The following is a 15,776-nucleotide window of genomic DNA, read 5'->3' as shown; positions in this document are numbered from 1 at the left end:
ATACAAACACAATTCCAAGTGATCTGGATATCAGATCAAATTCTGGTTGAGTTGGGTGAGGAAAAATGTAAGCCTAAAAGTGGAAAAGTCCAAATTTGGTCTCAATTCATTTCCTAGTTCTATCTAGAACAGATCCACTGGATCAGTAGAATAGATCCACTGGATTAGTGGGACTGATCTATTTGTTGACTCATTGTTTACACCATAATATTTTATAAACAAGGTCAGAGTTGGAATAACCAAAATGCTACTGGAGAAAGACTTCTGTGATTTTTCAGAAGCATTGAGAGATTTATCTCAAAGAACAGATTATTGCAAAGAGGGCTATTATTCAGGAATGCTATAATAGGGGACCCAATCTTCTCTGCCCTGGAGCCAGCAACAAAAACCTGGTGGACTTAGTAGTGGACTTAAACAGAAAGTACCACTTTCTGACACTTTCTGAGGAATCCTGGTCTCATTCAAAGAGAAGGAGCCAGGACATGCTTGAGTTTCAGCAAAACATTGCCATTTTCTGCAGAAAAAATACTAGACTTGCTTGGGAGCTAATATGGGCAGGACCTTTCAGTTCTCACCTGAGATGCATTGGGTACTAGCTTTTTCTGTCCTTTTTTCTAAGTTTCAGGAGTCACAGGATGCACTTATTTTTCTTGAGATCTGAAAGCAGCTCATTTTTCTTTTTTCTAAGGAACGGATCAGCTCCTGCTTCTAAGAGTAGTGCAATTGCTCTAACTCTGCCACTAAGACCTGCAGCATGGAGAGCCGATGTCCTGCTCTTCAGTAAACCAAATAAAGGGGAGACTTTAAGCAATTATTCTATAACACTACTATATCCTTTGTTTGCAGCTTTAAGTAAAGTGTTGTTTGTGCCATCACTTCTTGCCACATCTTGGTCAGTCCCTCGGAGTAACATTATTCACATTATCTCACTGTGGTCCATCTAAGAGACAATCCACAATAGAGCTGTCCCGTCCTACCTTGGCTGATTGACCTTTTCTCTTGAAGACAGTAATAACTTAATTAAGTCCATATATCCTTCTTGAGCAGCCAAGAAAAGGGAAGTAGCTCCATCATAAAGCTGATTGTGGATGTTGGTGCCATGCTTTAGTAACATTTCCACTACTCTTACGTGTCCATATCGGCAAGCCACTAACAAAGTAATGCCTCCATGTTTGGTTTTAAACTCTGTGGAGACTTCATACTCAAAGAGTAACTTCAAAATATCATTGTGGCCTTGTTGTGCAGTAAAGAACAGCAGTGACACCAGTCTCTCTCTGAAGATTAATATCAGCTACTTTCATTACCAATTCCCGTAAACATTCTTTGTGGCCATAGAACAATGCTACCATAAGAACTGTTGAACAAGACTGTCTTTGCAGTCCACATCAGCATGCCCACTGTTCAACAACAGCTGTAGGAGGACCAAGTTTCCTTGCCTAGCATCTCAGAATGCAGCATTTGTCAATGGTGTCGCCTTCTTGAAATATATCTTGAGCTCACCACAGCCCACGCTGTTCATGCTGGCAGCCCCACGCCTAGCAATGGCCTGCTCAGCCTTCTTCCTTCTCCTTGTCTGGAGGTGGTGGCAGTACCATGCTCCACTCCTCAGAAACAGCAGTAGAGGTCTTGTGCCAGGCATCCTTCCCATCACATGAGGTCTCTGAGCGGCTTCCTTGTTGTCATCTGACTCCTCAATCAGTAATTGATTCAATGGATCTACTCAAGCAGAGTATAGAATCACTATCAGTTTCTATTTGTTTCATTCGTAAGGCCCCGTTTTCCTTTTTGAGCACCTCTCCCAAAAATGAGTGCCTTTCCAAATGAGCCTTTTCGTTCAGTGTCCAAAAAAATGAATATTTATGTCCCATTGCAGCAATGGGTGGCTTCTCAGGATCCCCTTCCTGGCACATGCCTTAAGGAGGCTTTTTATTGGAGTTTGCTTCACCTTCATCTGGGGAAGTCGAAGGGATCCCTGACTGGGGCTGGAGACACCCCCGAGATAGAGATAGAGTGATTACACTCAGGGTGAAAAGCTAGCCAGCTCTGCTGCCATTTCTCGTTGCCGTTTCCCCTTTCAATCGGGAAACCTAGCTTGAGCCACTGCTGAGGTCTCTTCATCTGAGCTAGGGGCAGACCCAGTGGGATCCTTGGCAAAGGGCTGGGATATGCCACATTTGCTGGCGGCTTTCCAGGGCTTGCCCTCCATTGCATTTGCCAGTGGCCTTGCTCCTCAAGAAGAGTGAGTATGTGGTGTGCAGGCTCAAAGCGCCTGTAGCTTCCAGATCCTGCAGCCGAGCACTGAAAACCAGGCAGAAATGGGTATCATGCACATGACTATTAACCAACAAGATTCAGGGCATTTTTGTTAAAAACAAGGCAGGCCATTCAACTGCTTCACGTCTCATGTTTGAGCCATTACAGCTTCCCACACAGTCATTCCTTGCCTGGTGGAGAGTGGTGAAGGCAGGTCAGAGAAGAGGCTGAGGAGGTGGGTGGGTTGGTTGAGTGAGCTAGTGAGGGGGTGGGAAAGTGGGTGAACAAGCGGGGGTGGGGTGAGCAAGCGAGCAGGGGGAGGGGCAAGCAGAAGGCAGGCAAGTGGGTGACCAAGCAAGGGCTGGGCAAGTGAGCAGGGGAGCAGATAAGCGAGTGGGTAAGTGGATGGGCAGGCAAGTATGGAACAGGATGGCAAGTGGCCAGGTGAGTGAGCAAGTGAGGAGCAGGCAATGGCGCACATGTCAGGAGAGAGGATGCTACATGCCCCTTTTGGCATTCATGACATAGGTTCACCACTACTGCAATAAGGTAATGGTTTAATTTCAACACCCATTGTCTGGCAGGTGGTACAGTTTGCGAAGTAAAGCTATAACCATCCAATATATAACTTTGTTCAAGGTTTGAGGGTAATCAACAAATATGTAAGCCCCTAATCCTATGGTACACAAATCTAGGCACCATGGACACCAGCATTCCAGCTAATGACATCCACCTCACTGTAATGGACTTATACTCTGCTTTTTTAAAGCATCTAATTCTTTCAGGCAGATTTCAGGATATTTCTATTGTAGTTTTTATCCATTTGAGGGATTTTTTTCAAACCACTGGCCCTAAAATGTGCTCTCAATCCTGTACACTTTGATTGTAGAATTGCAGTTTTGATAGAGAAATATTACGATAAACAAATATGTAATACTCCTCTACCCTGTGGATCAGGTCCTAACACCAATTTGGATTCCTAATTATGCAGCAGACGTGCATAATTAAATTAATTAATTAAAATGTATGCAATGCTATACATTTGGGAAGTCAAGGAAAATTCTATTGGGAGGTTGAATTCATATTCTCGAGGGGTAATGATGTTATACCCTTTTGTCCTCATAACAACACCCAATCATTCCTAAGTAGGAGAACTATGCTTGTGATGATGTCTTAGTGAACTACCCTGCTAGCAAGTGTCCCAGAGCAGATGATCATATTCTAGAGCAAATCCCCAAGGCCGTATTGACATAGATTTTGGTTCACATTTTACAGTGCCCATTATTAGATTTAGGAAACTTTCCAAGAGACTAGTCAGCAGAGAAAAAAAACTTCCATGATGCCAGTACCAGCCTGAGTAAAGATTCATTTCATTATTTGACTGTCACAACATTAAACCCATGTTCTACATTTTCCCAATGAAATCTTTTAAAGAGTCCTTTATTTTACGATGTTTCAGCTTAATTGAAAATTCTACTAATGACAGATAACAACATAAAATTAGAATATGCAATATTTGCTTTTCACAGATGAACAAGCAACGCAAAATGGTTTGGGATGTTCTCCTTGGTAATAAATCAATTTCTCACCAAGATACAAATTTGCAAACAAATTTATTTATTATTTCTCCCTTTAAACTTGAGATCAGGCCCCTGTGATGTGATTAATGGCAGATGTTCCACACATGTAAATAAAGAGAAAGCAATTCATTTTATGATATTACATGGTGTTTGGTTTAATAATGCATTGCAAGAGCTCATTTTCAATACTGAGCAGAAAAGAGATCATGGAAAGGACACCTGGATTCTATTTTTTACTTGGCTGCAAGAGAAATCTATGTCTCACCAGCTTCAGAACATAACGTTGTCTCCACAAAAAAGTGAAATGAAATAATTAGCAACTTGTTCTTCCTCCATCCTGTTTGTCTCTTCTTGTTTCTCAAGATATTCTGGCCTGTGATCAGCATTCCCAAATCTACCTTCATCTGATGTTTGTGAGTTTCCTAGCGATGTGATGAGGACTGAACAAATCTGTCAAGTTTCTTTACATCAGAGCAGGCATCTTATGGAGCTCCAAAAGTTATTGGACAACCGCTCCTATCAGATACAAACAATCTGGAAAAGTATTGAAAGGGGTGCTTTGAATGTCATTTTCCTGCTTCTTGGCCTGGGGTTGGACTGGATGACCCGTGAGGTCTCTTCCAACTCTATGATTCTATGATTCTATGAGAAGTACTTGGAGCATTACCAATTACTCACTCCTGATCTATGCAGAATTCCTACATTTCTCATCATTAGGTTGTCCCCTGCCATTTTCATGTAGGATGTGCATTCACATGGTCCTTGGCAGAGGAAGTATTGCACAATTTCCCCCCATTCCCCACATCAAGCTATCACACACAAAAAAAAATCATGTTATTTTGGTTTATTTAATTTTCAGTCTCAAATAAGTGCATCAACTTTTCATTTCAGTTTGATTAATTTGAGGCTGATTTGAACAAGAATTTTTCAATGTGTTTTTGAGAAGATGGGGGTCGTGGAGTATGAATAAGCAGATGCTGTAGGAGTTTGAAGCAATTTTGCAAAAATGTGTTTATTTGATTCCCTCCCTCAAAAAAAAATATGATGAACATGGGGGATTTATTGGAATTCTGAGGTTTGGGGAGGCCATCCCTGATACTTGTCATTCATACTATGTATATTTAAACAAAAGATGTATGAATGGGCACTTTAATGAACACATGCTTCCACTGGGTAAAATGTATTTCTGCAAATTTTAGAAAGGTGTGTAATGTGTATATGGGGGGGGGGGGAGGAGAAGGAGGTGTTTTTTTTCCCCAATATGTGTATTTTCTCAAGCACATTGCTGTTTCATGTCATCAATGGAGTAAAGGCTGAAAATATACAAATGTGTGACTGCACATTTTTCAGGATTTGCAGTGTGAGTCACTCCCTCCTCTCCAAAAACATACACATAGGAGACTTTGAGTTGTTGTTTTTTAAGAGGAGGGAGTGACATTAATACATTTGTACTTTCCTAAATTGAGGCATTAGCACCATACAGTGTATTAATACCAATATCAGCTATGTATCTTCTGAATGTGATTAGCAACAGTTGGACCAGAATGAGGATCACTCATCTCCCTTTTCTTCTTGCTCAGTTTTTTTACAGCAGACAGCAGGCAGATGTGAGCTGCTCATCATTTTAAATTTCCTTGTTCAGCCAGGTGAAGAGAAGATTGAGGGATGACATATTGGCATGCTTTAAATATCCAAAGACTTGCTACAGAGAGAAGAGAGCCATACCTCTCCTCACTGTAGTTACAAGAGATAAGATTTCGATTGAACATTAGAAAGAACTTCTTGATGATAATACCAAATACCTTCAAAAAGAGGCTGGGCAGCTCTGTTGGTGGATCTCTTGCTGGAGATCCTGCATTGTGTAGGAAAGGGGCCCCAGATGCCCCTTTCACTTCTATAATTCCATCATTCACATGCCAACCTGAAGTAATGCTGCATTAATGCTTTGTGGAAAGCCTAAAACATTAGCTGCCCCACATCTCCTCGATGTGAATCAAAGTGTTGCATGACAAAATCATGAAGCCATTGATGTTACTTTGCTAGCTTGTAATGCTTTCCTTGTGCCAGTCTTAATTTAAGTAATTTTGACTCTTGAAATGGCTAAATTCCCACTTCCCAGTCTTATAAACCTTCTGGGAGCTGCATCTTACTTTCCTCCTGCAATTAAATCTTACTTCAGCACTGAGGATAGGACAATGTCTTCTCTAGTTCCTGAACTTTTCATATTCACTGGTGTATAAGCCTAACTATTTTTTGTCAAAATATCCCCAAAAACCTGAGTCAACATATCCATGGGTCAATAAAAGTTATCTTAACCATTACAAAAAAAAAATCTTCTCTGGGTAGAGGCGCAAAATATGAGAGCTTAGTCTGTCTCAGCAGAACCTAAAAGAAGTACTAACTATCTCTACCATCGTGCCACTTCTGGTATTTCTGAATGTCTGGACTGTAAAATTATGGCAATAGCTAGAGGTGGTTGGCCCCCTGCAGAATGGCAGTTAACTTACTCATGGGTCATAGCAAAATCCATAATTCCCCCACCCAAAAAATGTCTCCTCAAATTATACATGAAGTTGACTCGTGCATAAGTATATGCAGTTATACAGTTTTTAGAGCAGGGGTAGAAATTTTTGGAAACCTGACAGACCCACAAACAGCTGTGAAAAAGAGCTAAATGATTTGTCTCCATGGCCTACAATCATAGAATTATGGAGGTGGAAGAGATAACTAGGACCATGCAATAGGGCCTTTCATGCAGAAATCAAAGCACTCCTGACAGATGGCAATCCATTCTTTCAAGAGAAAGAGATTTCACCACATTGTTCTTTATCCCATCCCCAAGAATTTAACACTTGAAGCAGCCAACTCACTCTGCCCAATAGTAGGCCCAGTTCCGGGTTCCCTCATATCTGTGCCCTGTGCTGCATCCCATAGCAAGGGAAGAAAATATAGTCAGGTGGTGGTGAGGTTGGTGGTTACGATAAAGGAATGTAGCAAAAGCCCTTCTCTTCCTTTTGTTGTGTGCATTATGCCAAAAGATAGAGCTGGAACATTTCTTAAAGTAACTCATTAAAAATTTCCTTGTTTCCTCAGCCTAAGTTAGTTTGAATTTGTGTTCTTTTACCTAAGGGAGCAAGTGGATAAATTTAGAAAGCTAATTTGCTAGATGCTTTTAGGTCATTAATTTGTGACATAATTGGGACCAGTTAACTTCTTTTTTCTCCTTAACACTTCTTAATACAGAGCTCAGTTTCTTCATCTTTGCTGACTTCAATAAATGCAGCCTTCAATTTTGCACATGGAACATTAGATAATATATTTTCTTTGGTGGTGATTCAAAATTTTCAAAATGTGATTTTAGAAAACAGAACTGTGAAAGTTAACATGAACCCTTGGAAAACTTACTTTTTTTGGAATACAACTCCCAAAGTGTTCCAATCATTGTGTCCACTGCACCTGAAGATTTTCTTTTTATTGTCTACTCTAGCATAGTCTAACAACTAAGGGCAGTTCTACATTAACAACTAAAGCTGGCTGGAAATAGTGTCTGAGATGCTGGTTCCAGCCCACATAAACTCCCTGAGCTATCACTCCACTGCCCAGCCATCAAGTTCTACACCAGGTTCTGCACTACTGGGCAGGGCCCAACTACTACCACCCCTCCCCATGTCGCTGCTGGCTACTCAGGAATCCCACGTCCTTCTTCTATGTCACTTCACCTACAAAGAAGGCTGGGAAGAGTAAAGGGGAAAACCATTTCCCTCTTTTCAGCCTTCTTAGTGAGTCATGCAATATGGAAAAAGAAAAGAGTACCCCAAACATCAAGTAGGTTGCCTTATCGCTGCAGTGGCATGGGGAAGGGGGGTCTGAGCCCAAAGAGAATGAGATGGCTATCAGGACAGCTGCAGCTAGGACTGCCCTAACTCAGTGCAACCTAAATGAACTAGGGTAAAGCTGGGTTAAGTGACATTCTAAAAATTAAGCCAGATTAGTCCCCACGCATTGTATAGCTGCCTGTGGGCAAAGTTGACCTCACACTGGTCAGTGTGGATGTGACCTAAGGTGTTAGATTTAGGCAGAAAAAAATGAAATGCACAGATATAAAATAGGTGATGCCTGTCTTAACAGCAATATTAGGAAGGATTTCCTGATGGTAAGAGCTCTTCAACAGTGGGCTGCACTACCTCATAGTGAAGTGGAGTTTCCATCTTTGGAGGTTTATAAACAAGCAGGAGAATGAGCAGGTTTCCTGTAAATGTTGTAAGAGGTTTTCAGAACCAGATGCAATGACCAAATTGTTGAATAGTGAGCCAGAATATGGATCTACTCCATGGATTGAAATGATCTCTTATAGTTGGAAATTACAATAAGTTTTAAACAAGTGTCTACAGAAAGATTCATAGGTTGTAGAATGGCAACCAATGAACTACAATGTCATCGTTATTGTTGTTGTTGTTGCGTGTCCTCAAGTCATTTTCAGGACCAGATGCAATGACTGAATTGTTGAATAGTGAGCCAGAATATGGATCTACTCCATGGATTGAAATGATCTCTTATAGTTGGAAATTACAATAAGTTTTAAACAAGTGTCTACAGAAAGATTCATAGGTTGTAGAATAGCAACCAATGAACTACAATGTCATCGTTATTGTTGTTGCGTGTCAAGTCATTTTCAACTTACAGCACTCATAAAATAACCTATTTTGTAATTTTTGCAAGATTTGTATGGGGGGAGATCTCCTGTCTTCCTCTGAGATTGAGAGAATGTGATTTGCCCAAGGTTACCCAGTAGGTTCCCATGAATGAGCATCCCAGTCTCCTGCTGAAATGTCTGGTTTCCTGAAGGCAACTGTATCCTGCCGGCTCTAATTTATTGCTATTGGAATACAAGATAGGAGCATTAACTTACCAGCAGGAGAAATTACATGCTTTTAGGGTGTGACTTCTTTATCTAACAGCTAATAAAATAGGAACCCTTAGGCTGACCTCTTTGAAGCTTAACAGCCTGGAGAAATGAGGAGTAGTACAAAGCCTCAGAATTTTGTGACATTTAAATCAAAACCATGAAAGTTTTAGTATTAAAAGATGAGTTAGCTTTTAACCATAATAAGTGCAGACATGGTGAATTTTTATATTTGTGATATCCAAAATGTACACACATTCAACAATTTATAATTATAGAATTATAACTATTTCTGCATTTTTAAAAAATGCATACACACTTAATACGATTAAAGAATTCAATAGTAGATAGTGTCATGAAATTAAAACAAAAACTTGCAGTTAGATTTGCAACTCTGTGCTTCAACAAGTTGAACACCATAAATAAATTTGTACTCGAAGATGGAATTCGTAACTCTATTATTATTATTCATTCTTCATTATACATGTCACGACCCAGGCTGCAGAGCACCAATAACCATACACAGAGGCCAGAATCTATCTAATATCTTTATTAAGGAAATATATAAAGTTAATAAAGGCAAGTGTAGGAAATAGTTCAGAAACAGACCTTTCAGGGAAGGTCAAAATTAGTCCAAAGAAACAATGTCCAATATGAAATATTAAGGTCCAAAGTTGTAATCCAATAACCGAAACACTCACTTTGCCAAGCAAGTGAGGGGAGATGACAAGGTCCTTTAGTCCATGAAACTTGAGCAAGGCTAGGAAATAACTTGATACTTGGAACACAAGGCTTGAAACAAGGCAACAAGGAACGAGGAGCAGGAACAAGATCCGTGGTAAATTCTTGGCAAGGTCCGGGAAGCAAGGCAAGATCCGGGGAGTAAACAAGGCTGGGAGCGGAGGCTTGGAAACAGGAACAAGGCTTGGAAGCGGGAGTAGCGCTGTCCACACACACTACTCCAGTAGCTGACGAATTGACTCCGCAAGATTCCTAAAGGGGCAAGGAACCTAAATAGGGTCTCGTTTTCCCACCAAAGAACACTTCTCTGGGGAACCAGAAACGAAAGTCAATCTCTGTGTCCAGATGTATGACTCCCTAAAATTTCTCATGGAAGCTGGCTTAATCATCTGAATGCTTTGCTGCGATTCTCAGGCTTCTGCGATTAGCCTGCTGAACTCCTTTTTGTTGTTGATAATAATTACGGCGAGAAAATGGGGGAGATTTTGACTCAGGGCTTGTTTGGCAGATTTCTGGAAGACAAACCTCCTGCAGGTGCAAGGGCTCCAATTCTGGCTGGGAAAGTTCCCTTTCTGGCTGAAATGGTGGAAAACCCAAGTTTTCCTCTTCATCTGTCACAACAGCACTAGGAACGGGACTACATGGCCCATGAGTCATCACACTATCCCCCTCCTCAAGCCCCCTCTCAAAATAGGGCTCTCTCCCCGAGGCGCGAGGCCGCGGCTTGGTGGGGTAGGTCTGATGGAAGCGGCGGGTTAAATCGGGGGCATGGACTGTGGAAGCGTCTTCCCATGAGCGTTCCTCGGGGCCAAAACCCACCCAGTCAATGAGATATTGCAGGCGGCGGCGGTGAAAGCGAGAATCCAAAATGTCCTGAACCTCGAACTCCTCCTCCCCATCCACCAAAACAGGAGGGGGGGCCGGCCGGTCTGCATCAGGGCGCACACCATCCGCCGGAAGGAGCAGGGAGCGATGGAACACTGGATGAATGCGCATAGAGTGCGGAAGTTGGAGTTTGAAAGTCACGGGGTTAAGTTGCGCCACCACCGGATAGGGACCAATGAAACGGGCATCTAACTTCCGGCAAGGGCGATGGGAGGGCAAAAAGCGAGTGGACAGAAGAACCCGGTCTCCTACCTTGATTTCGGGGCCCGGCTGGCGATGTTTGTCAGCGTGGCGTTTATAGTCCTCCTTGGCTTGGTCTAGTTGCTGGAGCAAAAGTTGTTGCACCGCTGTGAGTTCCTGCAGCCAGTCCTCTGCTGCGGGAACTTCTGAGGTTTCAACAATAGAAGGAAAGAAACGTGGATGGAAGCCGTAGTTTGCAAAGAACGGGGTTTCTTTAGTTGAAGCCTGGACACCATTGTTATAGGCAAACTCCGACAGCGGTAACAGGGAAGCCCAATTGTCCTGCTGGTAGTTTACATAACAGCGAAGGTATTGTTCCAGAGTGGCATTGGTGCGCTCAGTTTGCCCATCCGTTTGGGGATGGTGAGCCGAAGATAAACGAGAGTCTATGCCCAATAGTTTTTGTAGTGCTTTCCAGAAACGAGAGGTGAATTGAGACCCACGGTCTGTGACCAAACTTTTGGGCAAACCATGCAATCTGAAAACATGCTGAAGGAATAAATCTGCAGTCTCCTTGGCCGTGGGGAGGCCATCGCAGGGAATGAAATGGGCGAGCTTGGTAAAAAGGTCCACCACCACTAGGATCGTGGTGAATCCACAGGAAGGTGGTAGATCAGTGATAAAATCCGCAGAGATTATTTCCCATGGGCGAGATGGGGTAGGAAGGGGTTGCAGAAGCCCTGAGGGCTTCTCTCTTCTTGTCTTGGAGCGCTGGCATACTGGGCAGGAATTGACATATTTTTCCACATCCTTGCGGATCTTGGGCCACCAGAAATCTCTTAGGATCAAATGCATGGTTTTAAATAGTCCGAAATGCCCTGCTGGTTTGCAGTCGTGACACAGACGAAGTGCCTTTTCCCTGCCCGGTCCTGGAGGAATGTAGACATGGTTTCTATAGCATAGTAACCCATCCTTAAGCGAGAAGGGAAACTGTAGTCCTTGGCGAAGTTGGTCCTGAGCCCAAGCATCTGCTTGTTGACTGGCCCTGATTTCCTGAGCACAAAGGGGCCTTGGAGTAGAGGGAGCTGAATCAATTGGAGTGGATTTGGTATTCCCCACAGTGAGCGTGGCAAAGTTCTCGGGCTGTAGCAGTTGGGATTCAAAGGTCTCTTTGCGCCCTGCAGCATATTCCGGTTTCCGTGACAGAGCATCTGCTTGCTTGGTCTGGGCTGGGGTTACATAGTGGATTTGGAAGTTGAAATGCTCAAAGAATAAAGCCCAGCGTTGTTGCCTCTGATTTAGCTTGCGGGCAGTCCTTAGATGCTCTAGATTCCGATGATCAGTATGGACCTCAATGGGAAATTTGGCCCCTTCTAACCAATGTCTCCAAGTTTCAAAGGCTGCCTTTATGGCCAAAAGTTCCTTTTCCCAAATAGTGTAATTTCTCTCTGGTGCGGTCAGTTGACGGGAGTAAAAGGCACAAGGGTGAAGATGATCTCCCACTGGTTGTAAGAGTACAGCCCCAATTGCCACATCGGAGGCGTCCGCCTGTACGACAAAAGGGGTTTCAGGATCTGGGTGCTGAAGGATTGGCTGTGACGTGAATAATTTCTTTAGTTGTTGGAATCCTTTCTCAGCTTGCTCTGTCCAGCGGAAAGGCTGCTTCCCACGGATGCAGCTGGTGATTGGATCAGACCAGCGGGCAAAGTCTGGAATGAACTTGCGGTAGTAGTTCGCGAACCCCAAGAAGCGTTGCACCTCTTTCTTGTTGGTTGGCGCCCGCCATTCCAATACTGCTGCAACCTTTGCTGGGTCCATGGTGAGCCCTAGTGGCGGGACACGATATCCCAGGAAATCTACCTCTTGTAGATCAAAAGCGCATTTTTCCAGCTTGGCATAAAGTCCATGATCCCGCAATCGTTGTAACACCATTCTAACGTGGTTCTCATGTTCTGATTGTGATCTAGAAAACACCAAAAAATCGTCCAGGTAGATAATCAAGAACCGGTCTAGATAATCCTGAAAGATATCGTTGACAAAATGTTGAAACGTTGCGGGAGCTCCACATAAACCGAAATTCATGACCAGGGTTTCGAATAAACCGAATTTAGTCTGGAAGGCAGTCTTCCACTCGTCCCCTTCCCTGATGCGAACTAGATTATAAGCTCCTCGAAGGTCTAGTTTGGTGTAAACCTTAGCCCCTCGAAGCCGGTCTAAGAGGTCCGAGATCAAGGGCAGGGGATACCGGTTTCGCTTAGTGATATTGTTCAATGCTCTATAGTCCACCACCAAGCGTAGGTCCCCTGACTTCTTTTTTACAAACATCACTGGGGAAGCGGCTGGGGATTGAGAGGGTCTAATAAACCCCTTGCGGAGGTTTGTCTCTAAAAACTCCCTGAGAGCTTCTTGCTCTGGTTCAGTCAGGGAGTAGAGGTGTCCTCGCGGGATCGGGGCCCCCTCCACCAAGTCAATGGCACAGTCATAAGGTCTATGTGGGGGTAGTCTCTCGGCTTCTTTTTCATTGAATACATCCCAATATTCCGAGTACTTCTTGGGCAAGGTGATGATGGGTTCAGCGTCTGTGGCTTGGCAGACCTTGGCTACAAGACAATGGTTTTGGCAATATTTTGAAGCAAACTGCAGTTCTCTGTTGGACCAGGAGATGCTTGGGTCGTGGAGTGTCAGCCATGGGATTCCCAAAATCACAGGGAAGTGGGGAACCTCGGTAATAAAGAAGGAAATCTCTTCCATGTGTTCCCTTATCCACATTCTGGTGGGTTCCGACCACTGGCTTACTGGACCTGTCTTGAGGGGGCGGCCATCGATGGCTTGCACCACACGGGCGTTCTTGAAGTCATGATATTGCAATCCCAGAGAGTCGGCATACTCTCTATCAATGAAATTGTTTGTGGCTCCTGAGTCTATCATGGCATGGACCATGACGGGTCCTTTTTTCACTGACCACAAGGTGACCACTAGAAGAAATAGGACCCCGGTTGGCGGCTCTTGAGTGGGCTTTTGACCGGGTTGGCGAGCCTCTCTACGCCCGGTCGCTGGCTTCCCCCGCCGGCTGTGCGCCAGCCGCCTCAGACGTCTTCGTCTCCGTGGAGGACGCCGCCGCCAGACGAGCGGCGGGCTTCCCTTTGGCTGGACACTCTCTGGCAAAGTGGCCCCCGTTTCCGCAGTACCAACAGAGATTCAGGCGTTGGCGGCGGGCCTTCTCGGCGGCATCTAATCTGGGACGCACATTGCCCAACTGCATCGGCACCTCCTCGCTTCCTCTGGGGTATGGGGCTGGTGGCGGGGGTCTCCACACTGGACGCGGCTGGACGCCGGTGGGAGCGGGAGGTTTCGCTCCGGTCCTACCGCTCTGGCCTCGGATCCATTGCCTTCTGTTGGCAAGCATGACTTCAGCTCGTAAACATTGATCAATGAGTGCTTCAAGAGAGTGTGGAGGATCCACCTTGGAGATTTCCTCCAGCATCTCGATGTTGAGACCCTCCCGAAATTGTCCTCTGAGGGCTACATCGTTCCATCCGGTGTTATGGGCCAGCACTCGGAACTCGGCTATGTACTGGGACAAGGGTCTGTCCCCTTGGGAGAGGCGCCGGAGTTTGTGGCCGGCTGCCTCCAAATTGTCCTCGATCCCCCAGGTCGCCTTAAGGTGGTCCAAGAAGTGTTGCGCTGATCTTAGATGTGGGGAGACTTGGTCGAACAGTGCCGTCGCCCAGTTGGCCGCTGGCCCGTCTAGGAGACTGTAAATCCACGCCACCTTGATGTCTTCTTGGGGAAACTCGGCAGCACGGGCCTCTAGATAAGCCTGGCATTGGCGATGGAAAACATGAACCTTAGAAGCTTCTCCAGAAAACTTGGTTGGCAACGCCATGGCCGGGAGACGGATTCCGCGCTCCTTCAAACCCCTTATTTCACCATCCTGCGCATTGAGCTTATCACGGATGCGGTCCACTTCGTCCTTGTCGATGGTGTAGCTGAGTGTCTGGCCCCCCGGTCCGGCTCCGGTAGACATTCTGGCCTAGGTTAATTGGTGCTTAGGGTGGCGGAGTCAAACTGTCACGACCCAGGCTGCAGAGCACCAATAACCATACACAGAGGCCAGAATCTATCTAATATCTTTATTAAGGAAATATATAAAGTTAATAAAGGCAAGTGTAGGAAATAGTTCAGAAACAGACCTTTCAGGGAAGGTCAAAATTAGTCCAAAGAAACAATGTCCAATATGAAATATTAAGGTCCAAAGTTGTAATCCAATAACCGAAACACTCACTTTGCCAAGCAAAGTGAGGGGAGATGACAAGGTCCTTTAGTCCATGAAACTTGAGCAAGGCTAGGAAATAACTTGATACTTGGAACACAAGGCTTGAAACAAGGCAACAAGGAACGAGGAGCAGGAACAAGATCCGTGGTAAATTCTTGGCAAGGTCCGGGAAGCAAGGCAAGATCCGGGGAATAAACAAGGCTGGGAGCGGAGGCTTGGAAACAGGAACAAGGCTTGGAAGCGGGAGTAGCGCTGTCCACACACACTACTCCAGTAGCTGACGAATTGACTCCGCAAGATTCCTAAAGGGGCAAGGAACCTAAATAGGGTCTCGTTTTCCCACCAAAGAACACTTCTCTGGGGAACCAGAAACGAAAGTCAATCTCTGTGTCCAGATGTATGACTCCCTAAAATTTCTCATGGAAGCTGGCTTAATCATCTGAATGCTTTGCTGCGATTCTCAGGCTTCTGCGATTAGCCTGCTGAACTCCTTTTTGTTGTTGATAATAATTACGGCGAGAAAATGGGGGAGATTTTGACTCAGGGCTTGTTTGGCAGATTTCTGGAAGACAAACCTCCTGCAGGTGCAAGGGCTCCAATTCTGGCTGGGAAAGTTCCCTTTCTGGCTGAAATGGTGGAAAACCCAAGTTTTCCTCTTCATCTGTCACAACAGCACTAGGAACGGGACTACATGGCCCATGAGTCATCACAATACATTTATTTTATTTGAAAATAATCAACATTTCTACTATTTTCTGTTAAAGGCTGTATTCATCCCATGTGTGTATAAATGTGTGTGTGTGTATTGTGCCTGCGTGAATGTCATGAGTGGATTGAATGAAATTGTATGATCGGGATCTGGCTAAAGGTCTATTAAGGCCTGCCAAGGCTGAAGACACCATCCTAAGAAATGTGAAACCTGGAAAATGGAATTATGGAGGAGATGAAAAGGGCTGAA

General features: G+C 44.4%; 1 pseudogene; it reads right to left on the bottom strand.

The window, feature by feature from the left end:
- Positions 1-592: 592 nt before the first annotated feature.
- On the bottom strand, positions 593-1,639 carry LOC100555597 (ankyrin repeat domain-containing protein 29-like; annotated as a pseudogene).
- Positions 1,640-15,776: the final 14,137 nt, after the last annotated feature.

The sequence above is a fragment of the Anolis carolinensis genome, chromosome 3 (genome assembly GCF_035594765.1).
Source record: "Anolis carolinensis isolate JA03-04 chromosome 3, rAnoCar3.1.pri, whole genome shotgun sequence".
In the NCBI taxonomy this organism is placed as follows: Eukaryota; Metazoa; Chordata; class Lepidosauria; order Squamata; family Dactyloidae; genus Anolis; species Anolis carolinensis.
Note: the sequence above shows the minus strand (reverse complement) of the source record. Positions and strands in the feature narration are given on the sequence as shown.